General features: G+C 41.0%; 1 pseudogene; it reads right to left on the bottom strand.

Moving 5' to 3' along the window:
• Window positions 1-6,064: 6,064 nt before the first annotated feature.
• LOC123057063 (U-box domain-containing protein 4-like) overlaps window positions 6,065-17,698 on the bottom strand; it is a 51,778-nt pseudogene continuing 40,144 nt past the window's right edge.

The raw sequence follows: 17,698 nt of genomic DNA on the forward strand, positions 1-17,698 counted from the left end.
TGGTATTGCTGTTTTCAGGGACTTAGGTTTTTGCTAAGTCCTTGTTCTGCTGTTATTTTTATGTCATGTAAACATGATGCTACAGTGAGATCCATGCTTGTTTTGAGTAACTTCAGTAAGGGTGTTTTGGACGTATGGTTATGATCTATCCATCCATGCCAATGTTTGAAATTATGGAGTGCCCTAGCATGTCTTAATCTTGCTCTACTTTTGCTATAAAATGTTCCTGGTAGATTGTTTACATGTTAATCAATTTTGCCATGGTTGTTGTTGTTGATCCATGCATGCTATGAACTTGCTCTTACCATAGTTAGCTTCATGAACATGTCTTCTTGCTGATAGTATGCTAATCTTGTCATGAAATGCATTGTGGTGGGTGTTTTGAGCTCGCAAAGATGCCTTCATAATTCTGTTTATGCCATGCTCAGTTTTCTGCTAAGTCCGAAACTGTTAATAAAACATGCTATGTTTACATGGGTGCCATCATATCTTCTGTGCCTTTTTAGCTCATGATCAGTAAGGGACTTTTGATCTACGCATTTAGTAGAATCATGCCATGCCTTTTTTGCTATGATATATTCCTGTAGCATGCTGTTTGCTTGATCTAAACATGGCTTCCTGATGTTATTCCTGGCATGTTAGTATTTTCACTAAGTCTGTGAAGCTGATATCTTTTGCAACTTTTTCATGCTTGTTTAAACCTGCTCTTTTGTGAATTAGCCATAGCTCAGTGTTCATGTTTTGTCAAGTATCTTGAGTACATCACTGGCATAGGCCTTGTTGCTATGTTGGAGTGCAGTAGCTTAGTTTCTTGTTGCATTCTAGATGGCATCGTGCTGTTAATCGCAGAATTGTGCCATTATTGTTTTGCTTGCCATTTGCAAACCGTGCATCCGATTCCGGTGATATTCATATCGATTTAGAACGAAATCATCTCATCTTTCCAGCGGCACACTTGGTTTGCCAAGTTGATGCCTTGATCAATCTTTCCCTTCCGGAGCACGCATATGCATTGCATATCATGTCTTGCATATCATGCCATGTTTTGCATCATGTTGCTTGTGCATTGCACCGTGATTGATTGTTGGTCCTTTGCTTGTGTTCTTGCTTTGGGTAGATCCGAGAGACAAGTACGTGATCGAGGAAACTGTTGAGTACGCTAACGAGGATCAAGCTTTCGACAACTCTGAGAACTTTGCAGGCAAGATGACCATACCCTTGAAATCACTTCTATCTTTGCTTGCTAGTTGTTCACTCTATTGCTATGCCATGATACCTACCACTTGCTGTATCATGCCTCCCATATTGCCATGTCAAGCCTCTAACCCACCTTTCCTAGCAAACCGTTGTTTGGATATGTTACCGCTTTTGCTCAGCCCCTCTTATAGCGTTGCTAGTTGTAGGTGAAGATGAAGTTTGTTCCATGTTGGAACATGGTTTTTGTTGGGATATCATTATTATATCTTATTTAATTTAATGCATATATATACTTGGTAAAGGGTGGAAGGCTCGGCCTTATGCCTGGTGTTTTGTTCTACTCTGTCCTCCCTAGTTTCCGTCATACCGGTGTTATGTTCCTTGATTTTGCATTCCTTATGCGGTTGGGTGTTATGGGAACCCCTTGACAGTTCGCTTTGAATAAAACTCCTCCAGCAAGGCCCAACCTTGGTTTTACCATTTGCCTACCTACCACCATATACCTTCCCTTGGGTTCTTCAGACTCAAGGGTCATCTTTATTTTAACCCCCCCCCCGGGCCAGTGCTCCTCTGAGTGTTGGTCCGAAATGGGCAGCCTGCAGGGCCACCTCGGGGGCAACTCGAGGGTTGGTTTTACTCGTAGCTTGACCTATCCGGTGTGCCCTGAGAACGAGATACGTGCGACTCCTATCAGGATTTGTCGGCACATTGGGCGGCTTTGCTGGTCTTGTTTTACCATTGTCTAAATGTCTTGTAACCGGGATTCCGAGACTGATCGGGTCTTCCCGCGAGAAGGAGTATCCTTCGTTGACCGTGAGAGCTTGTGATGGGCTAAGTTGGGACACCCCTGCAGGGTTTTGAACTTTTGAAATCCGTGCCCACGGTTATGGGCAGACGGGAATTTTCTAATATCCGGTTGTAGAGAACTTGACACTTAAGTTAATTAAAATGAATCATCCGCGTGTGTAGCCGTGATGGTCTCTTTTCGGCGGAGTCCGGGAAGAGAACACAGTCTCGTGTTATGCTTGAACGTAAGTAGCTTCAGTATCACTTCTTGATCACTATTAGCTTCTCGACCGTGCTTTACTTCTCTTCTCGCTCTCATTTACGTAAGTTAGCCACCATATATGCTTAGTGCTTTGCTGTGGCTCCACCTCACTACCCCTTTCCTATCTTTAAGCTTAAATAGTCTTGAGGGGAGGGTGTGAGATTGATGAGTCCCCGTGACTCATAGATACTTCCAAACAGATGCAGGTGCCGATGATGCTAGTGCAGGGGACGCTACTGAACTCAAGTGGGAGTTCGACGAGGATTCGGGCCGTTACTATGTTTCTTTTCGGGATGATCAGTAGAGGAGCCCAATTGGGACGATCGGGGATCTAGAATTTGGGGTTGTCTTTCTTTATTTTGGTTCCGTAGTCGAACCTTGATTGTATTCTGGATGATGTATGACTATTTATGTATTGTGTGAAGTGACGATTGTAAGCCGACTATTATCCCTTCTTATTCAGTACATGGGATGTGTAAATATTACCCCTCTTGCGACAGACCTACCATGCGGCTATGTCTCTAAGTCGTGCCCCGGCACGTGGGAGATATAGCCGCATTGTGGGTGTTACAAGTGATATGCGATAAGACTATATATGTCTCGAGATTTGGGGATTGTGCAGGACGGTCCAAACAAATTAGTGAACCCGGGTGAAATAAGATAAATAGTTTTATATCAAACTTTTATACTTATTCACTTTTATTTTTATCATACAACAATATTAAGGAATTTTTTATTATTTTGTTGGTATAGTTATCCACATAATTTAGTTGGTATAGTTAACCAATGTTATTTCTTACCAGTTGTAATGTATATCACCGATCACTTTGTTTATACTAAATTTAAATTAAGTATCATGACGAAATTTATGTTTGAATTGTTTTTGTGACAATTCCCCAAATTTTATAGTGCACACGTATATAGTTGTATATATGTGCATATGGTCATGTAGATATAGTTTCGTTTCATTAAATATCATATTAGATGTTTCTAAAGAATAAAATAATAATGTTCAATTAATATTTTCCTAGTGATCTTTGTGTATTATTAGGCATGCATGTTTATAAAAGCTTGTAGAGTATAAATTGTACCATCTGCCAAAATGTTTAATTTAGATTCGGTTATTAGTGTATTATTAGGTGTGCATATTTATAAAAGCTTGAAGAGTATAAATTGTACCATCTGCCAAAGTGTTTTAATTTAGATTCAATTATAAGTTTAACATATGCATGGTACTAAAGCCGGGTGTATGCTCTAGTGTTTTGTATCCCCTTGATGCTTCATCATGAGTTAAAAATACACCCTTTTTCAAGAAAAAAATGCATGGTACTAAAATAACACCAATCATCGATGAATGTAAACATATTGCTAATTCAGTGTTTACATACCATTTTTTATTTGGTATGCTCATCTAGAAGTTCAGTTTAATCTGGTGTATACAAGAGCACATGCTAGTCTGAAATAAAAGGTTATGTATAGATTAAACAAAGAAATATAGTTTACATAGATTTCAATACAACATGTTGGACGTATATCAGAGATAGAGACTAGCAGGCTAACTAAGTCCTATTAGATTGATTGTTAACTTGTGGTGATGTAGATTTGCTTCTGCAAAGTTAGGATTTTATTTTACACACATGCAATAATCTTTTGGAGTCCATAGATAATACTATAGTGGTTAGTATCATGTTTAATATTTGGACCCCTCCCTTCTATGGCGGTAGGGGCGGTCACCCTCTTTGCCCGGCCTATGGATCAGTCCTGGGATTGTGGCGAGAAAAGGGGGAAGTAGGTGGTGAGTACGGTGAAGAAAAGCAGTTCGGTTGGGGATGACATTCATATACCCGCCTTGGGGAGTCAAGGATGGTTCTCATGGGGAGACGGTGTAGTAGCAAGATTCCCCCCTCCCTCCCCAATTTTCATGTCTATGGTTTACCCTCTTTCTTTTGTTTCTTTTCTTTGTAGTACTTTTTACTACCGCCAATTGCTCATCAAGATGATTTCAATCGTACAAATAGTTTTTGCACACGACAAAACAAGATTGAGCACGGCGTGAATGTGTTGGTAGACATAAATTGATGTTTTTAGAAGATAAATCCGGATGTGAACTGTGTAGCTTATATGGTTAGATTCCTTTTGTGGAACCAACCCACCAGGGTTCAAGTACTAGACTTGGAACTGGTGCTAGTATTTTTTTGGATTTATTTCAGGCTTTCCAGTGGTGTTCGTTCAGTGGGAAAGTACCCTATGGTGACTTCGTCAATCTCAAAATGTTGTGCCGACTCAGTATTTAGAAAATGCACATAGAAGTACGATGCACGTGTGTGAGTTCATAGGGAGAGTGTATGTGCATATATGTGAGCATCTGCGATTAGACTATGTTCAAAGAAGAAAATAAAACCGAAGAAAAAAAATAGAAGATAAAATCAGACCAACAAATATTTTCCTAGCATTTTTTGTTGAAACAATTTTATAGCATAAATATTTTATTCATGCTATGAAGTAGGGTGAAACAATTTGGTCGGTACTACTTTTTGCAAGGAAATAACTCTGTAAGAGCAATGAGTGATTCAGTAAGGTATAATTCAATTTGTCTTATAACCTAGGTACTGGTTCCTTTTATGTGGTTTAAGGCATGATACAAGTTTGCAAAATCATGATTATTCTTCTGTGTGAAATAATGAAAGGTTACGATAATCCACTCCGGTGCCCGGGCTCAGATGAGCCTGGTGAACAGCACCGTGATTAAAAATAGAAAATATAAAAAAAATCAATTTTTTGCTGAGAAGATGTCTGAGTGCATGATGTACGTGCAAAATTTCATCCTGTTTGGACATATGTGGAGCTCATGGCAAAAAAGGGAAATTCGCCTCAAACAGTGCATGGACAGTAACCATACACACAAAGCCAATTTTTTCTTTTTGTTGCTGCTTCTCGAATGTCCAAACTCCACCAAATTTTGCACGAACATCACGCACACAAGCATCTTGCTTGGGATTTTTTTTGAATTTTTTTGTGATTTTGCCCGGGCTCATCTGAGCCCGGGTGCTGAAACGCCGCACTCGAAATGTTGCAAATTTACATGTAACTCGTAAGTTAGAAGAATGCATGGATGCATTCCTCTTGCAACCAATCTAATAACACATAGTTGGATTGCACACTTGCACTTGCATCCTTCGGTCTATCTCACTGAACCAGGTGAGACAAACTAACGACATAAGAAACATGTCAATTCTTTTCCTTTAATAGGAAAAACAATTAGTACAATCACAAGGATACAATTTCCTTGGATCAAATTTCATTTGCATAATGTGGTAAACTAGTGACTCAACTACATAGTGCTAAATTGGTAACTTTCAATGAATCATAAAAGCCACTCAACAGAGTTGAGCCAGGTTTGCTCCTAGAGCTAGCAACAACTGATTTCTATGATATCATCAATGAGCACCAGTACAATGCTGCTAGCCTACAATCACATGATCAGGCACATCGGATAGCTAGTATCCATCTCTCATTGAAGAAGGGGAAACATGCTGGCAACACATCACAGTTTGGGTCAGTCAACAACATGCACAGAACAAAATGTTGGGGAAACAGATACCAATGAAAGTTGTACAAAATTATGAAAACGATAAATACGCCATCTCAGCAACAATGACGATAACCAACACCTACACCCAACAAATAGTATGACATGACGAGCACATCTCAATCCGAGTATAAAAATAGTACACAACACCAATCAGCAACAATAACCGTCATTTGAGAAGTCCAGGGAAATGCATGATGTACATGGTAAGATCATCATAAGCATTTACTTCATGAGTTCCCATGCCTCTAGCAGCGGAAGTAGCTGGGAAGAGCCTCCACCTGCGACAAATTCAAATTCCTAGGAAAATGATTCTGCAACCATTTTTCTTGTAGTTGTAAATTTTTGTTATAGAAGTGGAAAACCTTTTCTCTTGCTTGCGGTGTACCTGACCATGATAGTGCGACTAAATGGGGCACACACACCCTCTTGAAGAACTATGCTGCAAAAATCTGTTGTTGTTTGTGCATAACTGAAGTAGTGCCGCACCAACATTTTTCCTTCCCTTTCGCTGAACCCAATTCGAAACTTGAACAAGGGATCAAATACCACGTGCCTACCCAATCGCAGTCCTCCCTTCCATTATACTAGCAAGATTTGCCAAGACAACTAAAACTTCATCAACAATTCTAGTAGTAGGATCCAAAAGTTCAACTAGGTGCTTCACAGCATCTGCTTGTATAATGCGACCTCTGTTCTCATCAAGTATGGATAAATTAAACAATGCAGTAGCTGCATCTTTATTTCCTCGTAGAGTCCCATTCCCCAAAACATCTACGAGATGCTTAACAGTGGCAGATCGTCCAATCCTCACACTACTCTCTTCAATAACCGAGAGTGGACAAAGTAGTGACTGCATTATCTTTAGCTTCAAGGTTCCCTGTTTCCAGACCATGGACCAGAGGATAAATGGCATACACATTCAAGATGGCGATCTTATTATCATCATCGATTGACAAATTGAGGAGGGCTGTAACTGCATTTTCTTGGATTTTGGCATCTAGTGAATGAAGCAGATCAACCAACAAGGTTATAGCCCCACAAGTTGCAATGACAATCCTGTTCCCCGCTGTCGGTGTCAAAACCGGCGGATCTCGGGTAGGGGGTCCCGAACTGTGCGCCTAAGGCGGATGGTAACAGGAGGCAGGGGACACAATGTTTGACCCAGGTTCGGGCCCTCTTGATGGAGGTAAAACCCTATGTCCTGCTTGATTAATATTGATGATATGGGTAGTACAAGAGTAGATCTACCACGAGATCGTAGAGGCTAAACCCTAGAAGCTAGCCTATGGTATGATTGTATGTTGTCCTACGGACTAAAACCCTCCGGTTTATATAGACACCGGAGGGGCTAGGGTTACACAAGGTCGGTTACAAAGGAGGAGATATACATATCCGTATTGCCTAGCTTGCCTTCCACGCCAAGTAGAGTCCCATCCGGACACGAGATGAAGTCTTTAATCTTGTATCTTCATAGTCCAACAGTCCGGCCGAAAGATATAGTCCGGCTGTCCGGAGATCCACTAATCCAGGACTCCCTCAGTAGCCCCCGAACCAGGCTTCAATGACGACGAGTCCGACGCGCGGTATTGTCTTCGGCATTGCAAGGCAGGTTCTTCTCCAATTTCCAAGTGTTTGTAAATAGTATTCGGCCCCATAAATGTTGATCCTCTTGGCTTCTGTGCCCAATAAGGGCAGTTTCTCGAACGAATACGAGGCACCAGGGCATTTTTACATTCACCCCCCTAGCTAGATAAATAAATTGTCTATTAAAGGGATTGGGATTCTTAGATCCGATCCAGACCACCCTCCCCTCAGCAAGAATCCATCAGAGCGCGTTTCGGAAAGATTCATTCCAGCATGGCCAACCTCCGCAGCTCCTCCTCCCGCCCCCGTAGCCCTAAGCTTGGTGATTGGGAGAGGTGTTCAGTTCCACATAGTCGATTGGTCGAACTGCAGACCAAAGGATTCCTTCCTCTGGCATACATGGTGCCCGTTCGAGCCGGGCTCGCCACCTACAATGGTGGGGAGCAAGCGGAGAATTTTCCCTGTCCCTCCATGGGGGAACAGGTTTGCCTTGTTCCTTGCTTACTAAGGGGACTCGGATTTCCAATTCATCCATTCCTCTGCGGGCTCCTGGAGTTCTACGGCCTCCAACTACACAATCTCACGCCTGCCTCCATCCTACACATCGCCAGCTATGTTGCTCTCTACGAGTTGTTCCCGGACTGCGAGGCTCACTTTGAGCTATGGAAAAGGCTATTTTGTCTTGTCCCTCGCACATAGAGGGAATCACTTTATCAAGTGGGTGGAGCCGAAGTATGGCGCATCGCCGATACCAGATATCTGTCCGGTACCCCGAAGAAGCCGTCCGAAGACTGGCCTTCAGAATGGTTTTATATGGAGGACGTTCCCCTTCCGGACCCTGTTCGGCGGGGTCTTCCTGAGTTCAACAATGCTCCTCTGAAGAAGCGCCGAAGTTGGCACCCACGGAGCCCCCAGGTGGAAGACGACAGAGAAGTCCTCTATCTGATGAACCGGATTAAGGCACTGGCTCAGTCAGGTTTGACAATAACCAAAGTTATGTCAATTTGCATAATGCGGGGAGTGCAACCACTTCAATATCGTGGGCATCCCTTATGGTGTTTCAACGGGGATGATGATGCCACTCGCTACGGGCGTAAGGGTCCGGGCGATGCTGCCGCATTAGCCAAAATGTTGTCCGAACTGTTCAAGGGAGAGGAGGAGGAGTTCACCCGCATCAAGCCATGGGACGGATTCTCCATGTACAATCCTCCAAGCTGGGTAAGCTATATCCCCTTACTTCCATCTTCCCGCGTTTTTCGTTGTAAGTATTCACCTTGCCAATTTATGGCAGGAACTGCGAAAGGCCATAAAGGAGGTCTTCAGCCCTTCTCCACAACCAAAGGACCCTAAGCGAGCCCTCGACTCTGGACTCAAAGAAGATCCGGTTATCTCCGTGGAGCTGATAAACCGGCAGTTCTATCAGTTAAGCTCCGACGATGCCATGGTGGCCATTACGGCCGACTATCCCGGAGTGCTCCCTGCATCGCACGTAAGAAAAACCGAAAAGTCCCAACTCAAAAAAGTAGGATCCCCTTTTAGACACTTCACCCACCATATTCACATGGCCTTTTTACAGGGAAGGCATTCGGGACGCCCTGTGATACGTCCATTTTGCATCATGCTTTTATATCGATATTTATCGCAGTATGGACTGTTATTTCACTTTATGTCACAATACTTATGGCTATTCTCTCTTATTTTACAAGGTTTACATAAGGAGGGAGACTGCCGGCAGCTGGAATTCTGGGCTGGAAAAGGAGCAAATATTAGAGACCTATTCTGCGCAACTCCAAAAGTCCTGAAACTCCACGGAACATCTTAAAACAAATAAGGAAAAATCCTCGCCAAAGATGAAGGCCAGGGGGCCCACACCCTGCTCACGAGGGTGGGGTGTGGGCCCCCCTAGGGCGCACCCCTACCTCGTGGGCTCCCTGGTGGCTCTCCGACGCCCATCTTCTCCTATATGAGGTCTTTCGATGAGAAAAAAATAAGAAGGAACTTTTCGGGACGAGACTCCGCCGCCACGAGGCGGAACCTTGGTGGATCCAATCTAGAGCTCCGGCAGAGCTGTTCTGCCGGGGATACTTCCCTCCGGGAGGGGGAAATTATCACCATCGTCATCACCAACGCTCCTCTCATCGGGAGAGGGTAATCTCCATCAACATCTTCACCAGCACCATCTCATCTCCAAACCCTAGTTCATCTCTTGTATCCAATTCTTGTCTCAAAGTTCGAGATCCACCGCCGGTTTTCCGACGGGAAACCGCCCCGACCGGTAAAACCCGCACAAAAACCCGATCCGGTTTTCCTCGGTTTAGCTGGTTTTATTTATTTTTAGTTTGGTTCTTTTTTTAGAGAGCGTTCGCTGGGTAGGTTTAGAAAGCGAACGTTCACTTTTTAGCCTTTTTCTTTTTCTGTTAGTTTTAGACAGGGACCTCTTTGTAGTATTTCTTTTACAGATTAGTCCCTCTGCTTCGAACCTCTACAACTTTATACCCGTTTATCCAAATCCAACGAAACCAACACCCACGTCTTCGTTATGATCCCCTCTATCCAGTAATCCAACTCAAACATGTTTTTGAAAAGTTTAAAATTTGAATTAGATCAGATTTGAATTCAAACTTTGTTTGATCATAACTTGAGTTTCGTAGCTCCGATTTACTTGATTCTTTTTGCAAATCGAAGCTCTTGACCTAAAATTTCTGATAAGGCCAAATTCATTTAATTTTGGTACCGTTAGAAATTGTTTTATGTTGCAAGAGTTATTTGCTTGGTTTTGACGTTTTCCGAATTGTTTTCTTTGTTCTCTCTGATTTTGGAGTGATTGCTTATGTGTGGTTACTATTGCTTGCTTATGATAGATTGACCGAAGTGTGACGAGTAGAACTATCAAGAGTTTTGAGTGCGAATCATCTTCACCAATATTGCAGGCAAGTTCACATTTTGATCATACCTTTTTTCATACCCAGTTTTATGCATTAGTTTCACCCTCAAACATTGCATGAGTAGGATTGATAACATGTGGGTATTGGGAAGTAGTTGATGAGGTAGGAACCTATTGCCCTGCATTCAAACCTTGGGAGTTACTTTTACGTATTGCTTACATTGCCATGCTATGCTCGTAGACGTGGATTGGGTTTGGAGAGTATTCATGACAGATGTGAGATTGTTAATTAATGGTTTACTTAAGGTGGCAACTTAAACACACATCTGGGTGGATTGAGGCACCTGGTTATTCTAGGATTGCCTGTCTAGGCACCTGGGTAGACTAGGATTGCCTATTTTCTTTTGGACCGCCACCCAGGCTCAAAGGGATCATGAGACTATTCATACTAGAAACTTCCGTGTGCAGCCACAAGCTATTATGGGCTCTAGCATAGTTGATTAAGTCGTGTGAACTCTTACAGTGGTAGACTAGCAGATGTAGGGATTGTAGGTGGTACGGTCTACCCATCGTAAGGTGCAAACGCTTCTGAAAGACTATGTCTCGGTCATCCATTTCTCAAACACCATGTAGTGCGAGAAATCCAACGGAGGAGATCGAGTCTTGTGGGGAAAAGTGCGCAAACCTCTGCAGAGTGTATAAACTAATCATGGTTAGCCGTGTCCCCGGTTATGGACATCTTGAGTATCTAGTACCTGGATTATCATGTGAATCTCATCATGTTACTTTAAATGAATATTGTTGGGTTTAATGATGTTACTTAATTGGGATTGAGAATGCTGTCAACCATTCTCAATGTTCAACAACCACCATGATAGTTAAATAAAAATTTATTCCTTTGCAGTAGGGAAAAATTGGCTTTTCGCAAAAACATATAACCATAAAGCTTTTCCACCAGCCATATATGCATGTAGTGATAGCCATTGTTCATCATTCTCTATGGTGTGAATTTGCCAGTACATTCAATGTACTGACCCTTTGTGGCTGCAACGTCTCATGTTGCAGGATTTCTTATGACGAGTAAGTGATACGTTAGGGTTATGATTTCTACACTCAACTTTGTCGTTGGTGTTGATGGGAATCCACAACCTTGTTACTTCCGCTATTTTGGATTGAGGTAATAGTATTTACGTTACTTTTTACATGTGATTTACCTCTGTTATAAATCCTCGATTACTGTGTGTGTCAGCATACCGATCCAGGGATGACACTTAAGCACAGAGACTTGACCGTCTGAGGTCGGGTCGCTACATCACATAGACTCTTTCCGATGTTATGATAAATTGCAATTGCTTCAATGACTGAGATCATAGTTTGTCGAAGCCCAATAAGGTTTATGATTTATACTTTTGCAATGTGAATAGATCATCACTTGAACATAAGTAATCATATGACGAAATCTATATATGTTGCTGTTATGAGAATAATCATGATGCCTTCATGTCCGTATTTTATTTTTATCGACGCCTCTACCTCTAAACATGAGGACATATTTATTGTTGTCGGCTTTTCGCTTGAGGACAAGCGAGGTCTAAGCTTGGGGGAGTTGATACATCCATTTTGCATCATGCTTTTATATCAATATTTATCGCAGTATGGACTGTTATTTAACTTTATGTCACAATACTTATGGCTATTCTCTCTTATTTTACAAGGTTTACATAGGGAGGGAGAATGCCGGCAGCTGGAATTCTGGGCTGGAAAAGGAGCAAATATTAGAGACCTATTATGCGCAACTCCAAAAGTCCTAAAACTCCATGGAACATCTTAAAACAAACAAGGAAAAATCCTCGCCAAAGATGAAGGCCAGGGGGCCCACACCCTGCTCACGAGGGTGGGGGCGTGCCCCCCTACCTCGTGGGCCCCCTGGTAGCTCTCCAACGCCCATCTTCTCCTATATGAGGTCTTTTGATGAGAAAAAATAAGAAGGAACTTTTTGGGACGAGACTCCGCCGCCACGAGGCGGAACCTTGGCGGATCCAATCTAGAGCTTCGACAGAGATGTTCTGCCGGGGATACTCCCCTCCGGGAGGGGGAAATCATCACCATCGTCATCACCAACGCTCCTCTCATCAGGAGAGGGCAATCTCCATCAACATCTTCACCAGCACCATCTCATCTCCAAACCCTAGTTCATCTCTTGTATCCAATTCTTGTCTCAAAGTCCGGGATTGGTGCTAGTAGGTTGCTAGTAGTGTTGATTATTCCTTGTAGTTGATGCTAATTGGTTTAATTGGTGGAAGATCATATGTTCAGATCCTATATGCATATTATTACCCCTCTGATTATGAACATGAATATGCTTTGTGAGTAATTACGTTCGTTCCTAAGGACAAGGGAGAAGTCTCGCTATGAGTAGTCATGTGAATTTGGTATTCGTTTGATATTTTGATAAGATGTATGTTGTCTAGCCTCTAGTGGTGTTATGTGAACATCGACTACATAACACTTCACCATTATTTGGGCCTAGAGGAAGGCATTGGGAAGTAATAAGTAGATGATGGGTTGCTAGAGTGACAGAAGCTTAAACCCTAGTTTATGCGTTGCTTCGTAAGGGGCTGATTTGGATCCATATGTTTCATGCTATGGTTAGGTTTACCTTAATACTTTTGTTGTAGTTGCGGATGCTTGCAATAGAGGTTAATCATAAGTGGGATGCTTGTTCAAGTAAGAACAACACCCAAGCACCGGTCCACCCACATATCAAATTATCAAAGTATCGAACGCGAATCATATGAACGTGATGAAAACTAGCTTGACGATATTCCCATGTGTCCTCGGGAGCGCTTTTCCTATTATAAGAGTTTGTTCCGGCTTGTCCTTTGCTACAAAAGGATTGGGCCATCTTGCTGCACTTTATTTACTTTTGTTACTTGTTGCTCGTTACAATTTATCCTATCACAAAACTATCTGTTACCACTTATTTCAGTACTTGCAGAGAATACCTTGCTGAAAACCGCTTATCATTTCCTTCTGCTCCTCGTTGGGTTCGACACTCTTACTTATCGAAAGGACTACGATAGATCCCCTATACTTGTGGGTCATCAAGACTCTTTTCTGGCGCCGTTGCCGGGGAGTGTAGCGCCTTTGGTAGGTGGAATTTGGTAAGGAAAAATTTATATAGTGTGCTGAAATTTACTGTCACTTGTTACTATGGAAAGTAATTCTCTGAGGGGCTTGTTCGGGGTATCTTCACCCCGTCCAGTAGAGCAAAGAGTTGCTCCTCAACCTACTGAACCTATTGAAAATGAAATTCCTTATGAATTTCCTTCGGGTATGATAGAAAAACTGCTAGCTAATCCTTTTACAGGAGATGGAACAAAGCATCCTGATGAGCACTTAATATATGTGGATGAAGTTTGTGGATTATTTAAGCTTGCAGGTATACCCGATGATGTTGCTAAGAAGAAGGTCTTCCCTTTATCTTTGAAGGGAGACGCATTGATATGGTATAGGCTATGTGATGATATGAGATCATGGGACTATAAAAGATTGAAGCTGGAATTTCATCAAAAGTATTACCCTATGCATCTTGTTCATCGTGATCGCAATTATATATATAATTTCTGGCCTCGCGAAGGAGAAAGCATCGCTCAAGCTTGGGGGAGGCTTAAATCAATGTTATATTCATGCCCCAATCATGAGCTCTCAAGAGAAATGATTATTCAAAATTTATATGCTCGGCTTTCTGATAACAATCGCACCATGCTCGATACTTCTTGTGCTGGCTCTTTTATGATGAAGACTACTGAATTCAGATGGAATTTATTGGATAGAATTAAATGCAACTCTGAAGATTGGGACCTCGACGAAGGTAAGGAGTCAGGTATGACACCTAAGTTTGATTGTGTTAAATCTTTTATGGATACCGATATTTTCCGTAAGTTTAGCACTAAATATGGACTTGACTCTGAGATAGTAGCTTCTTTCTGTGAATCTTTTGCTACTTATGTTGATCTCCCTAAGGAGAAGTGGTTTAAATATCATCCTCCCATAGAAGTAAAAGTAGCTGCACCTATTAAAGTTGAAGAAAAGACTGTCACTTATAATGATCCTATTGTTCCTACTTCTTATATTGAGAAACCACCTTTCCCTGTTAGAATAAAGGATCATGCTAAAGCTTCAACTGTTGTTTGTGAAAGCAATATTAGAACTTATACACCTCCTGAGCAAGTTAAAGTAGAACCTAATATTGCTATTGTTAAAGATCTCTTGTCTGATAATATTGATGGGCATGTTATTCAGTTCGAAGGTGAAACTGCTAGAATTGCTAAACCTTGTGATAAAGATAAACATAGACCTGTGGTAGGCGTGCCTGTTATTTCTGTTAAAATAGGAGATCATTGTTATCATGGCTTATGTGATATGGGTGCTAGTGCTAGTGTTATACCGCATACTTTATACGAAGAAATTAAGAATGAAATTGCACCTGTTGAGTTAGAAGATATTGATGTCACAATTAAACTTGCCAATAGAGATACTATTTCACCAATTGGAATTGTTAGAGATGTTGAAGTCTTGTGTGGGAAAACTAAATATCCTGCTGATTTTCTTGTTCTTACTTCTCCACAAGATAGCTTTTGTCCCATTATATTTGGTAGACCCTTCTTAAATACTGTCAATGCTACCATAGATTGCACAAAGAATGTTGTTACTGTTGGCTTGGATGATATGGTTCATGAGTTTAATTTCTCTAAATTTAGTAAACAACATCATGAGGAAGAATTACCTAGTAAGGATGAAATTATTGGTCTTGCTTCTATTGCCGTACCTCCTAGTGATCCTTTAGAACACTATTTGCTAGACCATGAAAATGATATGTTCATGAATGAAAGAAGGGAAATAGATGAAGTATTCTTTAAACAGGAACCTATTCTGCATCACAACTTGCCTGTTGAAATCTTAGGGGATCCTCCTCCACCCAAGGGTGATCCCGTGTTTGAGCTTAAACCTTTGCCTGATAATCTTAAATATGCTTATCTTGATGAAAAGAAGATATATCCTGTTATTATTAGTGCTAACCTTTCAGAGCATGAAGAAGAAAGATTATTGAAAACTCTGAAGAAGCATCATGCTGCTATTGGATATACTCTTGATGATCTTAAGGGCATTAGTCCCACTCTATGTCAACATAAAATAAATTTGGAAGCAGATGCCAAACCAGTTCGTGATCCTCAACGACGTCTGAATCCTAAAATGAAAGAAGTGGTAAGAAAAGAAATACTAAAGCTTCTGGAGGCAGGTATAATCTATCCCGTTGCTGATAGTGAGTGGGTAAGTCCTGTCCATTGTGTCCCTAAGAAGGGAGGTATTACTGTTGTTCCTAATGATAAAGATGAATTGATTCCACAAAGAATTATCACAGGTTATAGGATGGTAATTGATTTCCGCAAATTAAATAAAGCTACTAAGAAAGATCATTACCCCTTACCTTTTATTGATCAAATGCTAGAAAGATTATGCAAACATACACACTATTGCTTTCTAGATGGTTATTCTGGTTTCTCTCAAATACCTGTGTCGGCTAGAGATCAATCAAAGACTACTTTTACATGCCCTTTTGGTACTTTTGCTTATAGACGTATGCCTTTTGGTTTATGTAATGCACCTGCTACCTTTCAAAGATGCATGATGGCTATATTCTCTGACTTTTGTGAAAAGATTTGTGAGGTTTTCATGGACGACTTTTCCGTCTATGGTTCCTCTTTTGATGATTGCTTGAGCAATCTTGATCGAGTTTTGCAGAGATGTGAAGAAACTAATCTTGTCTTGAATTGGGAAAAGTGCCACTTTATGGTTAATGAAGGTATTGTCTTGGGGCACAAAGTTTCTGAAAGAGGTATTGAAGTTGATAAAGCCAAGGTTGATGCTATTGAAAAGATGCCATGTCCCAAGGACATCAAAGGTATAAGAAGTTTCCTTGGTCACGTCGGATTTTACAGGAGGTTCATTAAGGACTTCTCAAAAATTTCTCGGCCTCTGAATAATTTATTGCAAAAAGATATACCATTTGTCTTTGATGATGATTGTGTAGAAGCATTTGAAATACTTAAGAAAGCATTAGTCACTGCACCTATTGTTCAGCCACCTGATTGGAATTTACCCTTTGAAATTATGTGTGATGCTAGTGATTATGCTGTAGGTGTTGTTCTAGGGCAAAGAGTTGATAAGAAATTAAATGTTATTCATTATGCTAGTAAGACTCTAGACAATGCTCAAAGAAATTATGCTACTACTGAAAAGGAGATTTTAGCGGTTGTATTTGCTTGTGATAAGTTCAGATCTTATATTGTTGATTCTAAAGTAACTATTCAAACTGATCATGCTGCTATTAAATATCTTATGGAAAAGAAAGATGCTAAACCTAGACTTATTAGATGGGTTCTCTTGCTACAAGAATTTGATTTGCATATTGTTGATAGAAAGGGAGCTGAGAACCCCGTTGCAGACAACTTGTCTAGGTTAGAAAATATTCTTGATGACCCACTACCTATTAATGATAGCTTTCCTGATGAACAATTAAATGTTATAAGTAATTCTCGTAGTACTCCATGGTATGCTAATTATATTGTTGCCAAGTTTATACCACCTAGCTTCACATACCAACAAAAGAAAAAATTCTTCTATGATTTGAGACATTACTTTTGGGATGGCCCACATCTTTATAAAGAAGGAGTAGATGGTGTTATTAGACATTGTGTACCTGAGCATGAACAGGAACAGATCCTACGCAAGTGTCATTCCGAGTCTTATGGAGGACACCACGCTGGAGATAGAACTGCACATAAGGTATTGCAATCTAGTTTTTATTGGCCTACTCTCTTCAAGGATGCCCGTAAGTTTGTCTTGTCTTGTGATGAATGTCAAAGAATTGGTAATATTAGTAGACGTCAAGAAATGCTTATGAATTATTCACTTGTTATTGAACCGTTTGATGTTTGGGGCTTTGATTATATGGGACCTTTTCCTGCCTCTAATGGATACACACATATTTTAGTTGCTGTTGATTATGTTACTAAGTGGGTAGAAGCTATTCCAACTAGTAGTGCTGATCATAACACTTCTATTAAAATGCTTAAAGAAGTTATTTTCCCGAGGTTTGGAGTCCCTAGATATTTAATGACTGATGGTGGTTCACACTTTATTCATGGTGCTTTCCGTAAAATGCTTGCTAAATATGATGTTAATCATAGAATTGCATCTCCTTATCACCCACAGTCTAGTGGTCAAGTAGAGTTGAGCAATAGAGAGCTCAAATTAATTTTGCAAAAGACTGTTAATAGGTCTAGAGAGAATTGGTCTAAGAAACTTGATGATGCATTATGGGCTTCTA

This window comes from Triticum aestivum, chromosome 3A (assembly GCF_018294505.1).
Source record: "Triticum aestivum cultivar Chinese Spring chromosome 3A, IWGSC CS RefSeq v2.1, whole genome shotgun sequence".
Lineage (NCBI taxonomy): Eukaryota > Viridiplantae > Streptophyta > Magnoliopsida > Poales > Poaceae > Triticum > Triticum aestivum.